The sequence below is a fragment of the Rosa rugosa genome, chromosome 2 (genome assembly GCF_958449725.1).
Source record: "Rosa rugosa chromosome 2, drRosRugo1.1, whole genome shotgun sequence".
In the NCBI taxonomy this organism is placed as follows: domain Eukaryota; kingdom Viridiplantae; phylum Streptophyta; class Magnoliopsida; order Rosales; family Rosaceae; genus Rosa; species Rosa rugosa.
In genome coordinates, this window is record NC_084821.1 from 47272096 (window position 1) to 47295790 (window position 23695).

The following is a 23695-nucleotide window of genomic DNA, read 5'->3' on the forward strand; positions in this document are numbered from 1 at the left end:
ATACGTGCTAAGCAAGTAAGCCATACAATTCGAAGCAGCCAAGGTGGAACAAAAGATGAGGATTTGATGCATAAACCTTACCCCAAAAGCTAGAAAGAAAGACAAAAGGAAGTGAAAAAATTTAAGCAAAACCTCAAATTTTCCTAACATGGCAAAGGTAAGGGAATCCCAGATCATCCATACGAAGATAAGGAGATATATTAGGCGGAGGAGAAACATGCCATACCAGTGATGGAGAAAGTAAGCCCATGTTTTCCATTCTATTAGCCACCGTATTTCCTTCCCGAAGAATATGGGAACAATGAAAGGTCATTGCTCTAATACGTGCTAAGCAAGTAAGCCATACAATTCGAAGCAGTCAAGGTGGAACAAAAGATGAGGATTTGATGCATGCAATTACACTACTCGAATCACATTCAAGCCAGAGGCATCGCCAACCATACTGGAAGGCATATTCAATCCCAATGATCACAACCATAAGCTCTGAGTAGAAGGCAGATTTGTGTCCCAATCCTTGACAGTAACCTCCAATGTAATGACCGGTGTCATGAAACACCCCACCACAAGCTGCAGGTCCTGGATTACCCTTTGCAAGACCGTCAGTATTCAACTTAATCCAAGGAAAAATTGGAGGGTGCCAGAGAACTAACCGAGGCGCTACTCGATTTTTAGGAATAGGTTGAATACCCAGTATACAGGGTGGATGTAGTATAGTAATGGAAGAGAAGGGGTTGTCGTTCCCACGAGGATATTAAGTCAATTCACAATATGAAAACCTAAATTAATTAAAACCAAAAACACACAAAACAAGAAACACAAATCGATTAAGACACACACAATGACTCAAACTAAGACTATGATTTTCACGGTTTTGTAAAGAGTTGTTGATAATGGGAAAATAACTTGAAAACAGAAACTTAAAAAGTGAATCTAAATAAACTGAAATTGAAAAGAGTCTATAATGATTGAAAGTAAAAATATGATGATGATGAGCCTAGGGTGTCGGAATCAACCACAAGCAATCTTATCTACGTTTTGAACCAACCAATGGATTCTTTCGTTTCTTTTGATAACAATTCCCGTATCTAAGTTCAGGTACGACACTTAGACCATAGTTTTCCTTAAGTGTATGATTCTCTCCAGGTACGGCAGAGATCGTATATCCTAGCATGCAATCTATCCAGGTACGGCATAAATTTAACATATAGGACTCATTACATTCTAGAAAACAAGGGAATCATGCAAACCATTACTTCAGGTACGACAATAATGTAATTCACAATTCTTTATCTCATGAAGCTAATTTGAATTATATTGCAGGTACGCCTCAAATTCATCTTTTGATAACTAGATGCAAAGCCCTAAAGGTCGCGAATCAATAGAACTTTAACATAAGCAACAATTCAAGCAGAGATTAAGAATTTATCAAAAAGAAACTATTAATCCATCAATTGAATATCAAAACATGTAAACAATCATGCTAGGGCCTCATCCTAGCCCTAGAAAAGGAGTTTAGCTACTCATGTTCAAAGAAAACATAATAGAAAATCTTAAAAACATAAAAGAACTTGTTGAATGGAGATGGAAGGTGAACACGTGATGACAGCAGCTTTCTTTGGTGAAAATCTGATGGTGAATGGTACTTCTCCATCTTGACACATAAAAGGAATAAGATGCAACTTTTCCTTCTTACTTTAGGCCTCTGGAACTCCTTAATAACTTAGCACAAAAGAAAGGTGATGTGGCACCCTAAAATTCTAAGGAAACATATGTTTGGGCTCTCAAATGGTCCATAATGCTATGTCAATTTTTCCAGAATTTTGCTAAGTCATTCAGGCCTTGAAAACTCGAGCCTTTGGAAACACATCACAAATCCGCGTATCGACTGAACTGCCTGTACTTAAACTACCATATCTCCCTCTAGGAATATCGAAATCACGAACCGTAAAATTCTCCAGAAACTAGACATTCAGGGCTTTCCGTGCATATAAGGTTCGTTTTCTGGTTGTCTCTGGATCAGTACAGTTTAATCCTCAAAGTTAGCCATTCTGCAGAGGCTGCTTCAGTTTTTAGGATTGCAAAGCACCTTCAATCCTTTTCCTCTCTTTTTCCTTCTTTTTCTCATCCTTGCTCTTCATACCTATGAACACACTAAACTAAGTAAATGAACCATAAACAAGGAGAACTAGACATAAATATCAAGATTAAGAAGCACAAAAATATTGGAAAATATAAGCATATCAGGCGCTACTCGATTTTTAGGAATAGGTTGAATACCCAACCCAACCAAAAACTGAGTGTCAACCAAACCATTTGAATAACCTGGCATGTAAGGAGCAGCAAAGCGAAGCCAGGCCTTGAGAGAGCTGAAAATTCGCATGAGGGAAGGGAGCTTGTCCTCAAATCTAAGCTTATTGCGAGCTTTCCATATAGCCATAAGAGCATAGAGACAACTAGCAAGCCAAATATATTTTAGTTGGGGAGAGAAAGACTTGCCAATAATGGAGGTAAATAATCCACCAATAGTGCCACCAGTTGGTAAGAAAGTCCCAAAACAGCATGCTAGCCATTGCCAAACATGTTGCGCAAACGAGCAAGTGACAAATAAGTGAGTAGAATCCTCAATATAGCCAAAGTACAAAGTTGGCAAACAGACACTGTTGGGATACCCCGTTTTTGAAGCTGCACATCAGTAGGTAGTTTATCATAGGAAAGGCGCCATGCCAGTAAAGATAACCGTGGTGGAATGAAAGAATGCCAAACCTTAGAAACCCACTCATCTTCTGAAAATGATTGTCGGACAAGATGATATCCATCAGAAAAAGAGAAAGAACCTGAGCTTGAAGGCTTCCAAATTAATACAACACTTTCAGGTTCAATTGGTAGTGGAATCTGAAGAATTTTAGCTGCCAAAACCGGAAACGAAATTGAAAATTCACTGGGCAAGGTCCATTGCTGATTAGTAATAAAATTTTCCATCTTACTCATCAAACGTTTGGGAAAATTCGGAGCTTGTAATTTTACAATTAAGGGGGCATTCAATTATTTGTCCATCCATAAATTCACCAACTTTCCATCACCAATAAGCCACTTCGAGTTATGAAAAATGAAAGGAAGAACTACCTTTAAACCATGCCAAACCGAGGACTTGAAATACCGATATTTCATATTGCCGCCAATAGAAAACCGTTGAGATGCATAGCTGCTCCATATCGAACCCGATGTGAGAGTAGACCAACTAAGAGATATCAAAGTTGCCAAGTTAAGAGACTTGAGATCACGTAGCCCAAGGCCCCCTTCCTTCTTTGGCACACAAACCTGCCGCCAAGAAATGATGACAAGTTTTCTTTTTGATAAATCTCCAGACCAAATAAAGTTTCGAGCACATGTAGACAAGTGTTTCAATAGTGAAGAAGGCCACAAGTACATAGAGAAACTATGAATAAGCAAACTCTGAAATACATCATGAACCAACTGAACACAGCCCGCCATGGACAACAACTTGCCTTGCTAGCCAACAAGACAAGATTTAGCCTTATCCGCAATTGCTTGAAGGTGTATACGTCAAGGCTTCCCCTTGAATATAGGAACACCCAGATAAGTAAGTGGAGTAGTACCTAACTTGAAGCCCAATAAACGTTTGATAACCCTACGCCGATGAGAATAGTTGTCACCAGTATAAAAGGTACTCTTCTCTTTGTTTACTAGTTGACCTGAAGCAGCACCATACTCATCCAAAAAGAGCTGCAAACAGTTAAGAGAAAATATATCCCCTCGATAGAAAATAAAAAGATCATCAGCATAGAGCACATGAGTCATTAGACAACTCCTTTTCATAGAAATAGGTTTGATCTTTCGAGCATCAAAGAGAGGACAGTCCTTGACTTAGTGCTTCTTCCGCAATGCAGAACAATAAAGGAGATAGAGGATCCCCTTGTCTTACCCCTCGAGCACATGAAAAAAAACCTTGTGGCATCCCATTAATCAAGACTGACAGCTTAGCAGAATTTAAAATAGTCTGAATTAAATTTCTGAATCTTGAGGAGAACCCAAACCTCTCTAAGACCTGAAAAGAAATTGCCAATTAAGAGTATCAAATGCTTTGGCAATATCAACTTTAATGCCCACATTGCCTCCGTAGATTTTCCTATCCAATAGATTGAAGCCCTCAGAAACAAGGCCAATGCAATCTGCAATACGACGACCTTTAAGAAAGGCAGTTTGATGAGCTAAAATAATACGTGAAGCTATAGGACCCAAACGATCTGCCATAATTTTCGGAATGATCTTAAATAAAAAATTGGCCAAAGAAATTGGCCTGAATTGAGAGATCATATTTGCCCCTTTCTGACTTTGGAATTAACACAATGAAGTTAGAATTCGCATTTGTATATAACCAATTTTGTTGGAAAAAGAATTGCACAAAGCCAATAACATCATTACCAACAATATCCCAGCAACTTTGGTAAAAGGAGCCGGGAAAACCATCTAGACCAGGAGAACTAGAAGGGTCCATAGAGAAAACAACAAGTCGAATCTCTTCTGCAGTGGGAATAGAAACCAAAACTGAATTATCATCCTCAGAAACCAAGGAGGGAATGACCTTGCAGAAATCAACTACACCACTTGGAGCATCTGAAGCATATAACGATTTATAAAACTCAACAACATGATTAGCAATATCTTGTGGATCAGTAAGAAGATTTCCCCCAACCTGTAAGCAATGCATTGAAGAGTGCCTTGCCTTATTGCGGGCATAAGCATGGAAAAAATTTGAGCATTTATCCCCCTCGGTAAACCATTTAACATGAGCTCTATCCCTCCAAAAAGCCTCCTGATGCTTAACCACATTAAGAACATCGGCCTTTGCAAGAACCTCAACCTCAAAGTTAATATCAGTAGAACCATTAGAAGCAATATCTTGCTGAATTGCAGTCAACTTAGCACAGGCCAACTCCGGCCAACTCCAAGTTTCTATGAACATTCCCAAATACCGTGTTGTTCCATTGCTTAAGGCATAACTTCAAGACCTTTAATTTTTGTAGTGTCACATACATGGGACAACCAGCTGGCCTGGTGGTCGACCAACATTTTGCCACCAACTCCTTGAAAGAAGAGTGGAGAAGCCACATATATTGGAAACGAAAAGGTTTAGGACCCCCTGGTAAAGACTTACTAGCTGAAAAAAGTAAACCATTATGATCAGAAACCACTCGGGGAAGAGCTATACAGTTGGTAAATGGCCAAGCATCAAACCAGCCATCATCACATAATAAGCGATCAAGCCGTCGTTCCAAGTGCTTCTGACCGCACCTTTTAGACCATGTAAAGAAAGCCCCAGAAGTATCAAGATGAGTGAAATTACATCGTTCTGTGGCATTGCGAAAATCCTCACAAGATGAACGCGCAGGGATACTACCATTCATGGCCTCATGAGCCCCCAATACTCCATTAAAATCTCCTATTGCCATCCATGGAATAGTGGTTTGTTGACGATGAAGTAATAAATCTGACCATAACTTGCGACGTTTGAGTGCAGTTGTAGCCGCGTAGACACAAGATAGTTGAGTAAGAGTGCCTTCCAAAGTAATCTGAATAGTAATGTGTTGATCTGCAGAGAGCACTAGTGTAGGAGAAGAGATATGTAGAGAACCAAGAAGCCAGATATTTGGAAGAAGAGTACCTCTATCATTTACCGAAATTAGTCGTAGATTCAAGGAAGCCCAGTAAGCAGCAGGAACAGAGTCAAAAGGAATCATTGGCTCTGAAATGCAAACCAAATCTGGGTGATATTTAGAACAAAAATTTGATAATTCTGCACGGGTATCAGAGTTGCCAATACCACAAATATTCCAATAAAGGAGCTTCATCTAAGACGGAGAGGCTTGTTTCGAACCCTTGATGGGTATGGAGTATTACGATCGAGAGAAGCGTTAGCGGTTTTTTTTTTTTTCTTTTTCTCCAACTTCTTTTGTGATTTAGTGAGAACTGGAATAAACCCATCAATATCCTCACCATTAACAAATCTTGCAACCGCATCAATTTCTGAAGCCACATTAGATTTGACAAAACCAGGAGATGGACCAAGGCTTGGTGGAGCACTAGATGGAGCCTCTCTGTTTAAACCTTCAACCCTCTCCTCCTCAAAAATATCCCCCCAAGTACGGGTAGGTGAATCACTAATATCTGTGTCTGAAGCATCAGATGCATCTTTAGAGGCTAGGTTAGAATTATTCTCCTCCCTCACCCTTTGAGCCTGTTCCTCCATCACCTCAGCCGCTGCTTCCTCCAAAACAGTATTGACAAGAGCCACAACAACATCACTTTGGATGGGAGCCTGAATGGAAGTCTCATTAGGTGAAGCCACTTGATCATTACCGGAATGGAGAATCTGATCACCTATCAAAGGTTGCTCTATGGCATTCAAAGTAACAACATTACCGTCAATATCGTTAATGGCATGTGCGTCAGAGAAGCTAGCCTCTTGAACACGGGTTTCCTGCAATTTAGTCTTGATACGATATTGTTGACGAACCTCTTTATGTTTCGCAGGAACTTCCTTGGACTTTAGTTGCCTGTAGTTTATCCTTTCATGGCCTATCAAACCACAATGAGAGCACTAAGGAGGTAGGTTTTCATACTCGATACCTACTGGAAAATAGATGTGTTCTCTTTCAACCATAATGGACATAGGAAGAGCACCCAACAGATCAACATCCACCAACACTCTAGCATAATATCCATATCTTTGTTCTTTAGTTGCCGCATCCAATTGCAACGGGGTGCTCACTCCCCGAGCAATTTCTAGAATGTGTTGTTGATACGCTAAAAGCAAGCGCGCAATTTAACCCTGCAAAATATAGTTGTTAGTATAGAATAAGTAGGGATCGTTCTAGCCGGGGATTGAGGGTACACCTGTAATTGCAAAAATAAATAAAGAATTAAAATAACAAAGTATTATTTACAAAAATAATATAAAGAATAGAAATATATACAAGTGAACACAAATAAGGGGGTTTTGGGATTATAGAATTGGAATTAAAATTAAATGAAATAAAGAAAATGTAAAAACACATATACAAGGGTGGAATATAAGAAACAAAGATCAAAACCAATTCCATGTAATCAAATTCGATTCAAACCCTATAATTGATCATCCAAGTCATGAGAAAGAAGTTGATCATGTGAAACATTCGAAGCAAATGATTTCCCATATTTTACTTTCCTTAACTAATTAATCCAAATGAAAGCACCTAGATCAATCCTATTAAACATGCAGTCAAAGTCTAGAAAGCTAGCTAATCAAAACATGTTCAATGCAAGAAGCATAGAGAAAGGTTATCAACTTAAGTGCACAACCTAGTTATGAATAAGTTCACCTATTTGCAATCCTCTTCAATTGAATTCGACCTTTGTCCAAAGGCTTTACTACTTGTGATTTAGGTTCACAAAACTATTAGGTGAATCATTTACCAAAATCTAGCACCAATTACATGCAAATCCTATAAGTGTCGACCCAAATAAGATAAACATATAAAAGTTTTCTGTCAAGCAAATTCAATCGAACAAACTCACATAAGCAACTTAGAATCACAATTATGGAATTCGAAATCTTTATTCAAATATAGAAATTGGGCTTAAACTTTGCCCTAAACGTTATTGTTAACTACAATTCATAGTTCTACAAATCCAAACAAAGAAAACCAAAAGAAATTACAAGGAAAAAGATAGAATTACACCGTGAGTTGGAGATGGAGATGGAGAGCTTGAAACGTTAGAATCTTGAATCTTGGAAGCAAGCCTTCAAGGTGGACGATGGAGGATATGATCTTCACGGCTCCTTCTTCTTCTCCTCTTTACTTGAAAATGCAGAACTAGAAGGCTAGAGAATGAAATGAAACTAAGAACTAGAGAAAAATGGAGAGGAAATGGAGAGACAAAGAAGATGAAATGGATGAAGGAATGTTAAGGAAAATGGAAAGGAAATAGAGAGACAAAGAAGATGAAATGGATGAAGGAATGTTAAGGAAAATGGAAAGGAAATGGAGAGACAAAGAAGATGAAATGGATGAAGGAATGTTAAGGAAAATGGAAAGGAAATGGAGAGACAAAGAAGATGAAATGGATGAAGGAATGTGTTTTTCTTCTTTGTTGTAGCCTCTATTTATAGGCTACCAAGCAAAACTATTTGGCCTTAAACAAATGATGATGGGTTAGGTTTAAGCATTTAAACATTAATGAAATTTGTTAGGTTTGAATATTTAAACACTAATGGAATTTGTTAGGTTTGAATATTTAAACACTAATGGAATTTGTTAGGTTTTAGTCACTTTCTACTCATTTTTCCTTCAATTAATTCTCTACCAAGACTTCAGATTTTACCCGTGACTTCTTCATATGAAATGATCCACCATGAGTGTAGATCATGCTGTCAAATTTTCAGAACTTTTTTCCATTCCTATGGGCTGGAATCACTGCTGGACTCCTTACAGGTCCAGTTTTCCAATTTTGCTTATGCAAAAAATTGGGCTGACTGTTTGAAGGCCTTCCACTCTTCATAAAAAATGTTTCTTAGGATGTCTAGAATGGATCTAGAAGGTTTCAGCTCATTTGAAGTTCATTTTGTCAGGTGGTCGCTCCTTCTTCCTTGCTTGGCTTGGTTTCTCCTAGCCGGAGTAGGAAAATGTGTAAAGTTGACCTTTTTAGTGCATTTCCATTTTTCTCCATCATTTTATGGACCTAACACTTATTTCATCATCATCTACTCCAATGTACCTAAAAAATAGAAATTGAGTTAAAAAACGATTCGTTAAGGAATTAACTAAGCAAAATATGAGGAATTAACTATTAAAATACCACATTAAAATGCTCCTATCAGTTGTTGGTGCCAATACTCCTGACTAAGGCCTGAAATACGTACCCAGATTTGTGCATGTGTTTGGGGAAGCACATCACCTGGCCTGAAATTAGGTTTCCATTGAGACAGACGAAAAATCCCAGATTCGAGAGTGCAAGTCCCACCGCCCCAAACTTTGCACATATCTGCTTCAGAATTGAATTGAATGTCAAAATACCCTTTGCCAATGGGGACCAGACACCACGGACCCAACGGACCCCAAAGAGTATGCAGAGAAGACTTTAGAGTTTCAGTTTTCAATGGAATAGTGCCCTTACGGAGTAGCAATCGACCGATCAAATTATTTCGGCAGGCTGATAATTGTTCTTGATAGATTCTCTCATTGATCTTCACATAAACCGTGTCTCCACGAATTGTTGGCGCTGGTAGCTGGCTGATAGGAGCTTGGGTTCCCTCCGAACCTGCAACAATGGATGCAAAGGTCTTTGCCTTGTGAATTTTCTGTTCAGATGTAGAAGAAGGAGATCTTGTGTCAGAGAATGGCTGAAGAAAACTCCACGGGCAGACTAGAGGAGGCTCGCCCATGGAGGTGGCCTGGTGAGAGACGACCCCAATCCCTAGGTCGTACTAATAATGTTATAATTGTGCTTTTGAAATGCATACAATTAGTAATTGCCCCTTTTTATATAGTTATTGCGTCAAGACTTCTTCTCTTCCAAGAACTAAGGAATTTGATCTCTAATTAAAGAAGGACTTTTAATTCTTCTTCCCTTATAGCTCTAGGAGACAATCTTTCCTTCTTTGGACTCAAATTCGTGTGCAGCCTGACCTCCTTGTACTAAATTCGTCATATCTTCTTCTAAAAAAATCATATTCACGAACCGTAAAAAGTTTTGGAAACTAGATATCCGAGGCTTTCTCTGAATATAAAGATCATTATCTGGATCATCCTGAGATGCTCTCAGTACTTTGTCGAAGTTGAATGATCTGCACAGGCAGATTTGCTGATTTTGGCTTTCAATCCCTCTTTTGCTTCTTTTCTTCTCCTTTGCTCTAAATACCTACAAAACATATAAACAAAGCAAATAACTGGAAAATATCAAGAACTAACAATGAAAATATAAAGGAATTTGATATAAATAATGTACAATTACGCTCCTATCAACCATGCACATAATGATTTCAATGTCAAATTATATAGAGCTCATGATGTATATACTGCTTTTTAATACTCATAATTCATAAATGCTTAGCACACAAGAAAAGACTCTCTCCAGTTGACAATATGATTTAACTTTTGTCAAAAGTGTTAAATATTGGAAGATAATAACTTAGTTTGCAAGACATACATAGAAAAATTTGATTCAATAGAAAATGACTTAAGAATTCCTACTTATGATGGATATTCAACGCTCTTTTCCCTTGAAAGAAGTCAGTATTGTATCTTATAGGTAACTTGGAATTCAACCTTTATCATTTTTTGTTTTCGCGAAAATGATATATTTATAAAATATAAGAATTAATGTAAAATAGAGAAGATAGCCTCGTAGCATATATGGATATATAATACTTGGATTCATTCCTAAGGTGAACTTGCTCATTCACCCCTCCTCTAATTACCCACTCGTGTTGTGAGTTTGTGATACATGTATTATTATTTAAAAAGAAAAAGAAAACTCAAAATGTGAGTTAATGCTAAAACAGATAATGTTAAAGTTAAAGTTGACAAACCTTGTTCACACAAACCGGTTCAACAACCCATGCAATGCGTCAACTTCAACTTTAACTTAATATGTTTAGAAACAAAGTAATTAAGAGCAGTTCTTATGTTTATCCCTTAGGTGAAATTACTCATTCTCCTATCTTCTATTTGTAATCAACTAATTTTTACCTCTTCAGAATTTGAACACTCTACAAATATTAGTCGGATCAAATATCATTCAACCATCCTAATTGTATTGCACTATTGAATGCTTTTGACAACAATGAAGAGCATCAACCGCCCATTTATGTAATACATATAAATGACTAAAATACAACATGTGTGTAAGGGAAAGATACGTTAAAACAGGGCTGAGAAATTTACCCCCTTTATACATCTGATTTTCCTAAGAAATATTTGCTCACCAAGATAAAATTTGGAAATGATTAGTTCCAAGCAAGGTTCAAAAAATCGCTAGGCGCTAGTCGGACGGTGGGCTGGGGAGGAGCGCCTAGGCGGTTTTGTATTTTTTAATTTTTATTTTATTTTTATAGATTTTATTTATGTAATTAAAAATATATAAACTTATAAAGACTCAGAGAGTAATAAAATTGCTCAATTTATCAACAAGATGATTATCAGTTTATCACTTTCCAGTTTCCAGCAACAACTTAACTCAAGAAGAACAATTTGAGAGTTGTTCAATTCCAGATGATTATCAATTCCAGCAACAAGAACAATAAGATTAACTCAACAAGAACAACCTAACTCAACAGATGATTATCAATTCCAGCAACAAGAACAATAAGATTATCAATTTCCATTTTCCAGCAACAAGCCAACAACTCAACAGTCAACAAGAACAAAGATTACCAATTTCCAGATTATGATTATCAATTCAAGCAAAGATTATCAATTTCTCAAACTTACCGTGGAGAAGCTGAGGGGAGGAGCTGTGAAGTTGCAGGTTAAGATGGTGGAGGAAGAGTCGATACTGGAGCGGAGGGGCGAAGAAGCTTTCGATATGCTTCAGAGTTCAGCCGCGCGCCCAGAGAGAAAGAGAGAGCGACGAAGAGCCCCAGAGAGAAATAAAGAGCCGCACGCAGAGCCGGTTCTGATCTGGTTCCAGAGTTGAGCCGCGCGCAGACCGCAGACAGAAATAGAGAGCGACAAGGAGAGAGAGAGTGACAGCAACTGAGCCACTGAGCGAGAGAGAGAGAGGCTCACCAGCGAGTTAGCGACAGAAAGAAGGTCGAGCACGGAGGAGATATCTCTAGCTCAGACTGCTCAGTTAGCGGCGTTTTGGCCTTTGACTCTTTGAGACGAAGTGACCCAATTTGGGACTTTAGGTCTTAATCTCGGGAATTTAAAAAAAAAAAAAAAAAAAAAACGCCCACCCAACCTCCTGGGCACTCGCCTAACTCAGAAACGCCTAGAAGCTCTGATTATGCATTCCTCGAGGCGGAGAGGCGCCGCCCAGCACCTAGGCAGCCTAGGCGGCCGCGTTTTAGAACACTAGTGTCAAGGTGGCAGGTATTAAGCAAATTCGATGGGCTTTGTTGGGTGGTGGACCCGGCTGCCGGGCCCAAAAAGTACGAGACCTGGTCATCCCCCCTCCACCCCCTGAACAACGAAAATTTAAAATCAACCCCTCTTTACGAGAAATTTCCATCCTTTCCCTTTACAGACCAAAACCAATTCTGTCACAGAGACTCTGCCTCAATCCCAGCGGCACGAGCAAGGCACTAATTTGAATAATCCAATCCATTCTTCCAAAGGCGGCAACAGCAGCCAACAACAGTAGAAAAACCAATTCACATGGAAATGAAGTGACCCCCCCCACTGTACACACACACAAACTAAGAGAGATGGAGAACGGACTCGATTGGAGAATTGCGGAGAAATTTTCAGGGTTGACGAGGACTCCCAGCCCTGATCCTAGTCGGTCCTCCGAAACCGACGACATTGGCTTGTTCCAGGTCATGAAGGCCGTCGAAGCTGCCGAGGCCACCATCAAGCGACAGGTCGAGGAGAACATCCGCTTGAGGTCTGAGCTCGAATATAGGACTCTCGAGCTCCACAGACGTAAGCAACTCCACGAACCATCATCGATGGCGCTGCGGTCGTCTCTCGATCTGGCAGGATCGGCTCGTCCGGAAGCGAACAATTCAGGAGATAATCAAGAAGCTAGGGCGCCCAATTCCGATAATGGGGGATACAGCACGGAAGGGGAATATTATGATCCGCCGCGGGTGAATTCCGGGGAAGGGTTGATGCGATTGGATCATCCCGGCGAGAAGAATCTTGTGATCAAGATTCATGAAAATGAGCAGGAGATCATGCAATTGCGGAAGCAGCTGGGGGATTACTCGATGAAAGAAGCACAGATTCGGAACGAAAAGCATGTTCTCGAGGGTCGCATTGCTTATATGCGTTTGGTATTTGATCAGCAGCAGCAGGATCTTGCTGATGCTGCTTCCAAGGCTCTGGTGTACAGGCAAGATATAATTGAGGAGAACATACGGCTGGCTTATGCTTTGCAGGATGTGCAGCAGGAGAGGACGACGTTTGTTTCGGCATTGCTGCCGATTCTGGCAGACTACTCGTTGCAGCCGCAGGTTCATGATGCTCAGTCCATTGCCAGCAATGTCACTATGCCTCGAATCTGGGCATTTGAACTGGGCATTTGAAACCAAAAGGCCCAAAGGGAAAGCACATAGAAATATTAGCGTGAGTGGATAAAAATAAGTAATGTAAAGAAAAGAGAATTTATACTTTCCCACGTTTATTCCTTCATAAAATCCCTTTATAAAATCCAATGCATGAAACATTTATAAAACAATTTTTTTTAAGCTCGAAAACTCGTGAAAACATACCAGCCCTGCTGGTTAAGAGACATCGGACTACCCCTGCTAGTCAAGTAACAGTAGAGTATGGGGAAAAAGTTATCACCATATGAGTAAGGGAGCCTCCCAGGCTCTTTGCTCAACTCACCCACAAACACATAATAAACGGGAAGAAGTACTAATAGGCTAGGTAGCAATAAAATAAAACGACCCAGGTATGGTGGAGCAAAATCATACGAAAACCAAAAACCAATAAGAGTTCCCCATAATCTTGCAAATAAAGTCACGAGTACGTTTCCCAACCGTACTCAGTAAATCTCATGATAATCAAATAAATCAACGATGTGTCCCACACGCCAAAAGAATATTCTCAAATCAATCAACAAATAAGCAAGAATTAATAAATGAATATAATTTCCTCAAAAATTCAATTCTTGAAAACCTTTCAAAAATCTCAAAATCGACTAATAAAAATATAATGTTTAATTCCGGAAATCACCTCGAAAAATAATTCATCGAAAATCAACATAAATCATAAATTCAAATCCGAGCATAACAAACTCATATCCAAAATTCATAACAGAAAATCAATCCATGCTAAAATTATAATCCAAAACCCTAAACCCTAAAAAAACAACCTTGTTTGGAATGGTGGGACTTTTGTTCCCATGCATGCTGCTGCATGGTCTAGATTATTATTGAATGAGTATCAGCGCCTTAATCCTGTGGGAGAGAAGAAGGGAACAAAAATGAGGGAGGCTACTAATTGGTCTTTCCACCAAGGAGGAGAATAAAACTGAACTTGGATGGGCATTTAAAGAAGGTTCTGATTGTGAAGGCGTAGGTGTATTTGGATGAGGTGATGCAGTTGAGTTCCTAGGTGCATGGTCGACGAGAACGCTGCCTCATGTTGGCAGTGCGCTGTACTGTTTTACAGAGGCACTGAAGGCAGGGTTATACATCAAGATGGAAGTTCATTGAGATGAAGAGTGACTTTTCTATGTTGGTGAATGCTCTGCATCATAATGGAGATGATTATTTGGAGATGACTCGAGTTATTGACGATTGTAAAGCTTACTTTCATGCTTTCGAGTTTATTATAATTCGACACTTTTTTAGAGAAGCAAATAGTGTGGTAGATGTTTGACCAAAAAAAAAACAGTGTGGTAGATAGATTTAGCCCACTTTGCTAGTTTGGGTCATAATATTGACCTGACAGATAGATGAGCCTCCTGATTTTCTTCAGGATGTATCTACAAGGATTATTTTAAAGCTTCAAACACTGAGGGTACAAGTAATACGTCCCCCCGGATGTGTCAAAATTTAAATATTAATGATAATAATAAAGACATTAGAATGAGTATCCCAGCTTAACTAGGTTCTAAAATCTCTAATTCTGAGATACATATATATATATTATATTTTCTCACCAAATTGAAGCGACAAAGTTTTGAAATAGTTAGTGTCAAGATGCTTACCAAATTCAATGGGCTTTGTTGGGCCCCAGCCCAATACATACTAGTCATCAACCTCTCCCTAAACAACAAAAATTCAAAATCAACCCCTTACGAGAAATTTCCATCTCATCCCTTCACAGACCAAAACCAATTCCCACAAAGACTCTGCTCAATCCGAGCAGCACGAGCTAGGCACTAAATTGAATATCCCAACACACCAATCCAATCCATTCTTCCAAAGGCGCCAACAGCACCCACACGTCGTCGCAGGCAAATGAAGTGAATGAGGAAGCCCCTATAAACAAAGAAATGGAGAATGGTGTGGAGAATGTCAAATGAATATTGTGTAGATGAATGTCTAAGTGTATTGATTAGGTGTGGAGAATGTGGAAAGAAGGAAGGCCCTTCGAGGCGATTGACGAATGCTTAAGGGAATTTTACACTCTATCAGAACTCAGAAGCATTGCATTGCATACATGTCGGTCTTCTTTGTGTTCAAGAGCTTCCCAAAGATAGGCCGACCATGTCGGCGGTGGTTCTGATGCTAGGTGGTAAGAGTGCCTTGCCTCAACCCAAAAGGCCAGGTTTATATGTAGGAAAATATTCATCATCTGAAGCAGATTCATCTTTAAGTAAGAATGAAACATTCTCGAGTACTAATGAATGCATGTACAATAATTGTGGTGGAGGCTCGATAAGACTCGAGATTCTCAAGTAGAATCTAATTTGTTAGTATTGTTCATTCATGTGGTGGATGATGTAGTCGCGCATTTCATTGGGCATGAGTTTATTAAGTCTGATGATATCGAACCACGCTCCATTGATGAATGAATGCCAACGTAGAGAAATTTGGCCAAGATAGAAAAATGCGATCCAGGTTAAGTTGGATTTTCTAATGAAGATGAAGGTTTTTAAGCCAGTGATGCCAACACCTCCTAATATAAAACTTGTTGACTAATGGGTCATCATTAGAAGGTGTGATGAGAAAAAGAGATGATAATCTCGCCTTATGGTGCAAGGCTTCTCACAAAACGCCCTGGAATCGACTACAATGAGACATATTCTCTCGTAATGGATATCTTTACACTCTACTACCTTGTCAGTTTGGTAGTTTCTGAATAACTGAACCTGCAACTTACGAATGTGGTCACTACGTATCTCTATGGGGATCTAGATACGGAATATACATGAAGGTTCATGGTGAACTTCATTTACCCAAGTCAAGTAGCTCTAGATCACAGAGCGCGTTTGAAATGAGGTTGAAACGCTCACTAAGTGACTACTTGATTGGGAAGGGATATGTAAATGCCTGCGCGTTTTCATGACAAGTTCCGGATTTTATCATGGTTCATGTTGGTAACATGATCTTCATTGGAAGCCCTTAAAAAATTAAGGGAAACCGTTGAACACTTGAAATTCGAGTTTGAGATGAGGTTCTTGGGAGCAAGGTTTTAAATATCGGTTTTCATGTCTATCGGTACTTTGAAAAAGGGAGATATCGGATATATCGGGGATACAGTGTACGAAAATATCGTTTTTGAAAAAAAGTCAATTTATTAGAAATTTAGAACTACATATAAATACATATGAATGTCAACTTCATCTACATCCAAAAAGAGACTCTATGCGGTTGAAAAGCCGCTCGCTGGTCTACGAAAATGCAATAATCAGACCAAGACATATGACCCATATAGTGCCAATTGTAGTGATGAACATGATAGTTATAGATCTCTTTAGAGCTGCCGACTGTTTCCCCTATAAGGGGATAATAAGGATGAACCCAACTAGATGACTGATCATATACTTCTCCATATTGATTATATCCATAAGCATCATAACCAAATTGATTGTTGCCTTCATGAGATTCATTTGAGATCCCACTGCGCTCTGTGCCTAAACTGATAGAGTCAAAACTTAAGGCAATTGAAGAAACATCAGATGGGGTACTTTGATCATCAGTTGCACCTCTAGTCCTCCCATATCGGGTCTTCTCTTGAGCACCATGACCAGCTGTTCTCACTCCGTGGTCTTCATCTTGGGTGGCATGATCAAAATTACCTTCACAGGTAAATTGGAATCCTCCATCCACAGAAGATTGTCCATATTCATATCTTTCACCTCCACCACCTGTTCCGCTTCCACCATCTCCACCATTATCAGAACTATATGGAGTTGCTGTACCACCCCACGCATCATCACTATCTGAATTATCTTCTGGGTTTTTAACAACTTCTTCAGATAAGACTCTCTCTACGTTGATTCCAGCATTAGTTGCAGTTTCTACAACTTGTGGAAGAGGTCTTCCAGCTTCATCATCGAGGTGTGCAGGCATAATCCAATCATGAAGTGGATCAATGCCATTATCAAGTGGCTTGCTTGCAACATGAAGTAGATCTATATAGTCGTTTTCATTGACCACATTATTCTTTGCCTGTTTATCTCGCAGCCGTAGCTTCATGTTGTAGTAGCAGTATACAAGCTTTTCCAACTTCTGACATGCCAAACGGTTCCTTTGCATGGTATGAATAATAGAAAATATACTCCAATTTCTCTCACACGCAAAAGAAGAAGCCGTTTGTGCCAAAATATGCATTGCAATTTTCTGCATGTTTGGTGCAGAATACCCACATTGTGTCCACCAATCAGCTGTAAAGCTACTATAATGAGTTACTGCTATAATAGATCAACATTTTCTATTAAAGAAATTATGTGTGTGTGTGTGTGTGTGTTTTAATGTATACATATACGGATATACCACAAACCTGTATTTCTGGTTTCTCTTGTTTTTCTTGCTATGGTTGACCCAAATGATTCCTTTCATCTCTAAAGCATACAATCTGCATTAACCATTTGAAAATTAGTCATTTCTAATCCCAAAATTTTTTAAGGTTGTCATCAATAAGTTACCTCATCCACAAATGTATCCGCAATTTCTCCATTTATGTTAAATTGTTCGACAACTGTTGCCAGAGAGTTTGTGAAACGTGGGCTATAACCAACATCATGTCGATAATGAAAATTTGGGTTTAAGAAATGTGCTACAAACAAGAAACTAAAAAGTTATATAATATAGATCTAACTAAGTAATTATCAAGATACAAAAGTATTTCAAGATAGAGAAATAATACCTGCTGCATGCAATGGTTGACTTAATGTGTTATCCCATCGATCATTGCACTTAATAAAATAAAATCAATAAAAAGATGAATTATATTTAACTATTTAACCGTCTGTAGTTTGCTTCATATCATATATCACTTTCTATTTTTAATTATGTTGATCCACTAAAACAAGAAACAACTTCCAAAAAAAAATTTCAAGTTTAAGACACAGACTACACAATAGCTTCGTTATTCCTCACTTTTTCAAGATGCATAGCCAAAATTTAATACTCCGTACTCTGCACTCTCTTCTCATCATGTCATCCATATATGGTTCCTTGACTTCCTTCTGCAATGTCATTTGGCCTCATTTGAATAATTGAACCTTTATGGCTTTATCTTCTTTCTATTATTCAACTACAGAGTTGCAAACTACATACAGAGTTACAGAAATAGTCACAGACTACACAGTACCAAATCTCTCCTCACACAGATTTGCATTTAGACTTTTAGAGAATTACTTCTCACCCAAAATCGCCTTGAGGGTATTTATCCAATTCTCCTCACCTAGATTCGCCTTGAGGAGATTTTTTTCCTCACCTAGATTCGCCTTGAGGGGATTTTCTACTCACCTAGATTCACCTTGAGAGGATTTCTCCTCACTCAAATTTGCCTTTAGGAAATCTCTCTTCACACAGATTTTCATTTAGAGAATTATTGAGTTTTTTTTTATTTACCTCAAATTTTACAGATATTTCTTCACTTTATCGGGATATATCGCAAATATTTAATATATCGGGGATATTTGACGATGTCGGAGAAATTTCGCAGAAACGGTGACAGATAAGATATTTACCCCCTAGATATATATATCAGTCCGTCGAAAAAAGGAGATATCGGGGGATATATCGGAAATATCACAGAGATTTAGAACCTTGCTTTGGAGAACACGATTTTGTCTTGGTTTGGAACTTGAGCACTGTGTTGATGGATGCTTAGGCGTTTTGACAAGATCAAGTCTTCAAGCACGCTCATGATCGTCCATAGTCTTGATCCTAAAAAGGAACCTCTTCGTCCGAAGGATGATGACGAAGATGTGCTGAGGCAGAAGTGCCCTACATAAGTACAATACGTGCATTATTGTACTTAGCTCAATGCACAAGACTGGACATCTCATTTGCAGTGAATTTGTTAGCTGGATATAGCTCTGCGCCAACGTGTGTCATTGGATTAGTGTAAAAGATATCTTTCGATACTTGAGATGTACAATTGATATGAGCTTGTTCTATCCCTACAGAAAGATGATGGATTCAGACTCATCACACACCAGGAACGCCGCAAAGACTGGCCTGCGTCCTCTATCCCCATCCCAAAACAACATTAGTGTTTTGGAAAGTTTTGCTGATGTTGGGTATCTCTCTGACCCACAAAGGTCATTTCCAAACTAGTTATGTGTTCACTATAGGTATGACCACGATACCTTGGAGGTTTACAGAACAGACCATAGTCGCTATATCTTCGAACCATGCAGAGATTATTGCTATTCACGAAATGGTTCGTGAATGTATATGGATTGGATCCATAATTACGCATGTTCGAATACATTGTGGTTTGAAGTCTACCACATATGAGCCTACAATCATTTATGAGGATAATGCTGCTTGTATTGAATGAATGAAGCAAGACTACATCAAAAGCGACAACACCAAGCGTAATCAACAGCAACAGACTCTCCTCAAGATCAGAGTAAACTAGCTAGGTTCGATCTGAGGATAGTGTGGCAAACTTGTTCACTAAGTCATTGCCCAATTCCAATTTCGAGAAACATGTTGGTAGCATCGTTTGCGGAAGTTATCTGAACTCCCATGACCGTAGTCATCAGGGGGAGATGCAGACATCAGGGGGAGATGTCTACATGTATGGTCTTGAAATGCATGTGAAGTGTGTGTTGTACTATTTTCCTCCTTCGACCGAGGTTATTTTTGCCCCACTGAGTTTTTGTTACTCGGCAAGGTTTTTGACGAGACAACTAGAGGAGCACCGGGTTTGGGCGACACAAGGGGGAGTTTTAAAGACACCTAGATTATGTGTCTGACCCAAACTCTATTTACTTGTCTGAGTTGTAATAGGGTTAATATTAGAGATATTCTAGGAGATATTTTCATAGATATCCTAATCATTGTACGATTATGTTTCATTGTAAGACTCTGATTCTATGCTTGTAATCCTCTATATAAAGAGGCTCGCCCCTATTATCAATGAAAGCACAACTCATTCTCTCTCAATTCTCTGCATCTCAATTTCAGTTTTTCTAAAACACAATTATAAATATATGTCAATTATGTTGAATCTTGTCCCCAATAATTATTTTGTCGTGCTCGTACGTTAAGTGTCTCCCTCATAATTTTCAGAATGCTCTACCAAAAACTTTTGAATTTTTCTTTAATTGAGCACATGTAACATTAAATTTCAAGTGGCATTCTATTGCCAACCTATGATTAACGATGGTATATATTCTACCTAAAATGACCTGATGACCACTAGAATCACACCACCATGCTCCTCCCAAATCCAACTTTTTTTGATATTTTCAACAATCTCACGTTTCGATGCACTTCAACCTCTACCTCCACCAATGTGGCCTACAAAAGACCATAAAAGTCACCTCACCAGCCGCGCACGGTCAACGCCCTTCGGATCCTCCATTATCGTAATGTATGTTATACGCACCTGGTTTGATAATTACCAAACCGACCGAATACTAATCGATGTTTTAGGTTTGGTATACCGATTTTTTGGTAACCGAGACTGATAATACCAAAATAAAAAATTATTGAAAAAGTTGGTTTGGTTTCGGTAAATACCGAATCTACCGATTATCTAAATATTAGCTTTATATACTATAATTTTCAATACACATACATGTATATTAAGAAATAAACATAAAAAAAATTCATAATAGTATGAACATTACTATATATACTACATTTATAGTACATGTATTTTAAGTAACCTGGTCAAAGATGGTTAAATAACTTAGTTTTATAGAAAATGGCTAAAACTTGATGTCATATGTACAAAAGAAAGCTATAATAAGTTGATGAATACAAAGTTTACGAATGTAAAATTGAAAAACCTAGTATTGTTCATTCTAATTTATATTACAAAGAAGTAGTTGTTCTAAATTTGGTAATAAAGAAAACCGAAATATCAAATTTGGTAGATATAATTAAAAACCGAAAATTTTGGTTGGTAATTGGTATCTCAATTTTGAAACCGAAAACTTTGGTTTTGAAGTTTGTAATACCTATAACCGATTCGAACCGACCGAGTGACAGTTCTATACTTACCTGTTGCAACTACTGTAGACTAGTCATCGTCGATTTAACTGATTTTGTTTCAGATAGTAGGCATACGCATTTTTCTTCCTTGACCAGGAAACAATGGCCACTCTTTCTTTCACCTTTATTGGAACTTACTTGTCCCTTTCTTTCTTCAAGACTTCAACTGCAGCAGCAGCTGGTAGCACCTTGGTTTTCAAAAATGGCAGCTTTGAGTTGGGTTCCTTCAGTCCTCAAGATGCTATTTTTCGTAGGAGTCTTTTAGCATCAACTCCTCCGGGAGATGTATGTGACACTGATGGCCGATGTGGCCCGAATGGACTGTGTGACATTAGTGACTCACAAGTTTGCAGTTTCTTAGAGGGATTCAAGCCCAAAGAAGAAGAGAAGTGGAGCTTTGGGGAAAACTCGGATGGTTGTGTGCGTGTTACTCCATTGAAGTGCCAAAGTAAGGATGATGGGTTTGTGAAATATGCCGGGGTCAAAGTGCCGGCGAGCATAGACTCTAGGGTGAACCAGAGCACGAGTCTTGAGGAATGCAAGGAGAATTGCTTTAACAACTGTTCTTGTATGGCTTATGCAAGCTCTGATGTCAGTGGCTGCACCATCTGGTTTGGTTATCTTTTCAACATTAGAAAGCTTCCACATGGAGGGGAGGATCTGTATGTTCGAGTGCCTACTTCCGAATCGAGTACGCAAGAAAACTCCAATTATTTCCCCTGCTTTGTTATAATTTCAATGCTCATATTTTTTTTCTTGTAGCTGTGATTTAACTAGAGATTATTTTCTCTGTCTGATGCGGGAAGCGTGAACACGATAGTAAGAGGCTCCGTCAAGCGTCGAAAGCCATATGAGATGAGCTAGAATCCACTAGCAATTACGGGCACAACCGTAAGAAACACAGAGAAACTTCTCTAATATTTGGTTTTTTATTGATAATTTGAATGAATATTACAATCTAAGAGGTGCCTTATATATAGGGCACATAGCATAAACCTAATACAACTAGAAAACAAAAAGAATAATTTATTATAGACTAAAACTAGAAAACTTAATTAAACCTGATTAAATAAAAATCGAAAATAAAATCCTAGATACTAAAGAATATTACGCTTGGAATCCCAATCAAGATTTTGCTCGAGAATCCTGATATATCCAAAAGAGTAATTTATGATTAATTCCATCATTAAGAAGCCTATTTGAATACAAATTTCCAATATTCAAATTATTCTTATTAATGTGAAGACGCTTCTTTCTTTTCGAGATTTTTGGTTGAAATTGGCTAAAATCTCGTCCTACATCAGTCTCCTCCACTTGAAAAGAACTCGACCTCGAGTTCCTCTTGTATGCAGCTCGATCATTAGTAGGAATAAAACATGATAAGCCATCAACTTCAATATTCTCGAAATTAAAAGGTATCACCATGAATCCAATACCGTAGACAAGTTTAGAATAAGCATCTTGAAACTTGAACTCCTCCACTTGAAAAGGAATGGGCAATGATTTCTCCTTGGGTTGTTCTTGAACACAATTAGGCAAGCATGACATGGATATCGATGTGATGAATGAATCAGCTTCCTTATCCTTAATGAGTTTCTCTTCAATCTTCAAAGTTGCTTCTTCATGTTCCTTTTCACACACCTCAGGATGGTCATTCTTGACGTTCTTCCTTCTAGGCTTGATTTTAATTTTGTGCGACTCCCACCTAAATAAATATGTGTTGTCTTTGCAATAACCACCTTTGACGCTTTCATGCCATGGTCTTCCAAAAAGCACATTAGTGTCGTCCATATCAATCACATGACAAGTAATCTCTTCTTTATAAAATTTTCCCATAGAGACAGGAACTTTACAAACCTCTGTTACTTGTGCATATTCATCCTCCCCAAATGGAATCCAGTATGGATCACTCAGCTTCACTGTCGGCAATTGAAAATAATCCACAATTTTGTTTGCTACAAAATTCTCTCGTAGACCACTGTCAATTATTACAGAGCATACCTTGTCTTTGATGACACATGTAGTTCGGAAGTCGTCGTAATCTGGCGTTGTGAATATCCAATGTTCCATGTTTCTTCTTTCTTCTTCTTTTTTTTCCCTTTTTTTTTTTTTTTGATTGATGAGGTTGTCCTAGGGCAAATCCCTTGGTATGTTCCTCTTCAACGAAACTTTCTTTGATAGATACTCTACGACCAGCGTCGTTGAGGTTGGTGGTAGTGAACTTCTCCCTTGGATCGTCGTCTGCTAAGAAGCGGGCGATACCCGCTCTGATACCAAATGATGCGGGAAGCGTGAACACGATAGTAAGAGGCTCCGTCAAGCGTCGAAAGCCATATGAGATGAGCTAGAATCCACTAGCAATTACGGGCACAACCGTAAGAAACACAGAGA

At 38.6% G+C, this 23695-nt stretch overlaps 1 protein-coding gene and 1 long non-coding RNA gene across 3 annotated transcripts in view; one reads left to right on the plus strand and one right to left on the minus strand.

Moving 5' to 3' along the window:
• LOC133728773 (G-type lectin S-receptor-like serine/threonine-protein kinase SD1-1) overlaps positions 1-23695 on the plus strand; it is a 37774-nt gene that overhangs the window by 10542 nt on the left and 3537 nt on the right. The window lies entirely within an intron of this gene.
• Positions 7605-11895, minus strand: LOC133732566 (uncharacterized). Of its 2 annotated transcripts, none has more exons than XR_009857184.1 (3): positions 11490-11895; positions 8921-9918; positions 7605-8775 (listed from the first exon to the last, which is right to left on the minus strand). It is a non-coding gene; the product is annotated as an uncharacterized LOC133732566 (long non-coding RNA). The 2 variants fall into 2 exon arrangements; XR_009857185.1 differs by having other exon boundaries at positions 8857-9918.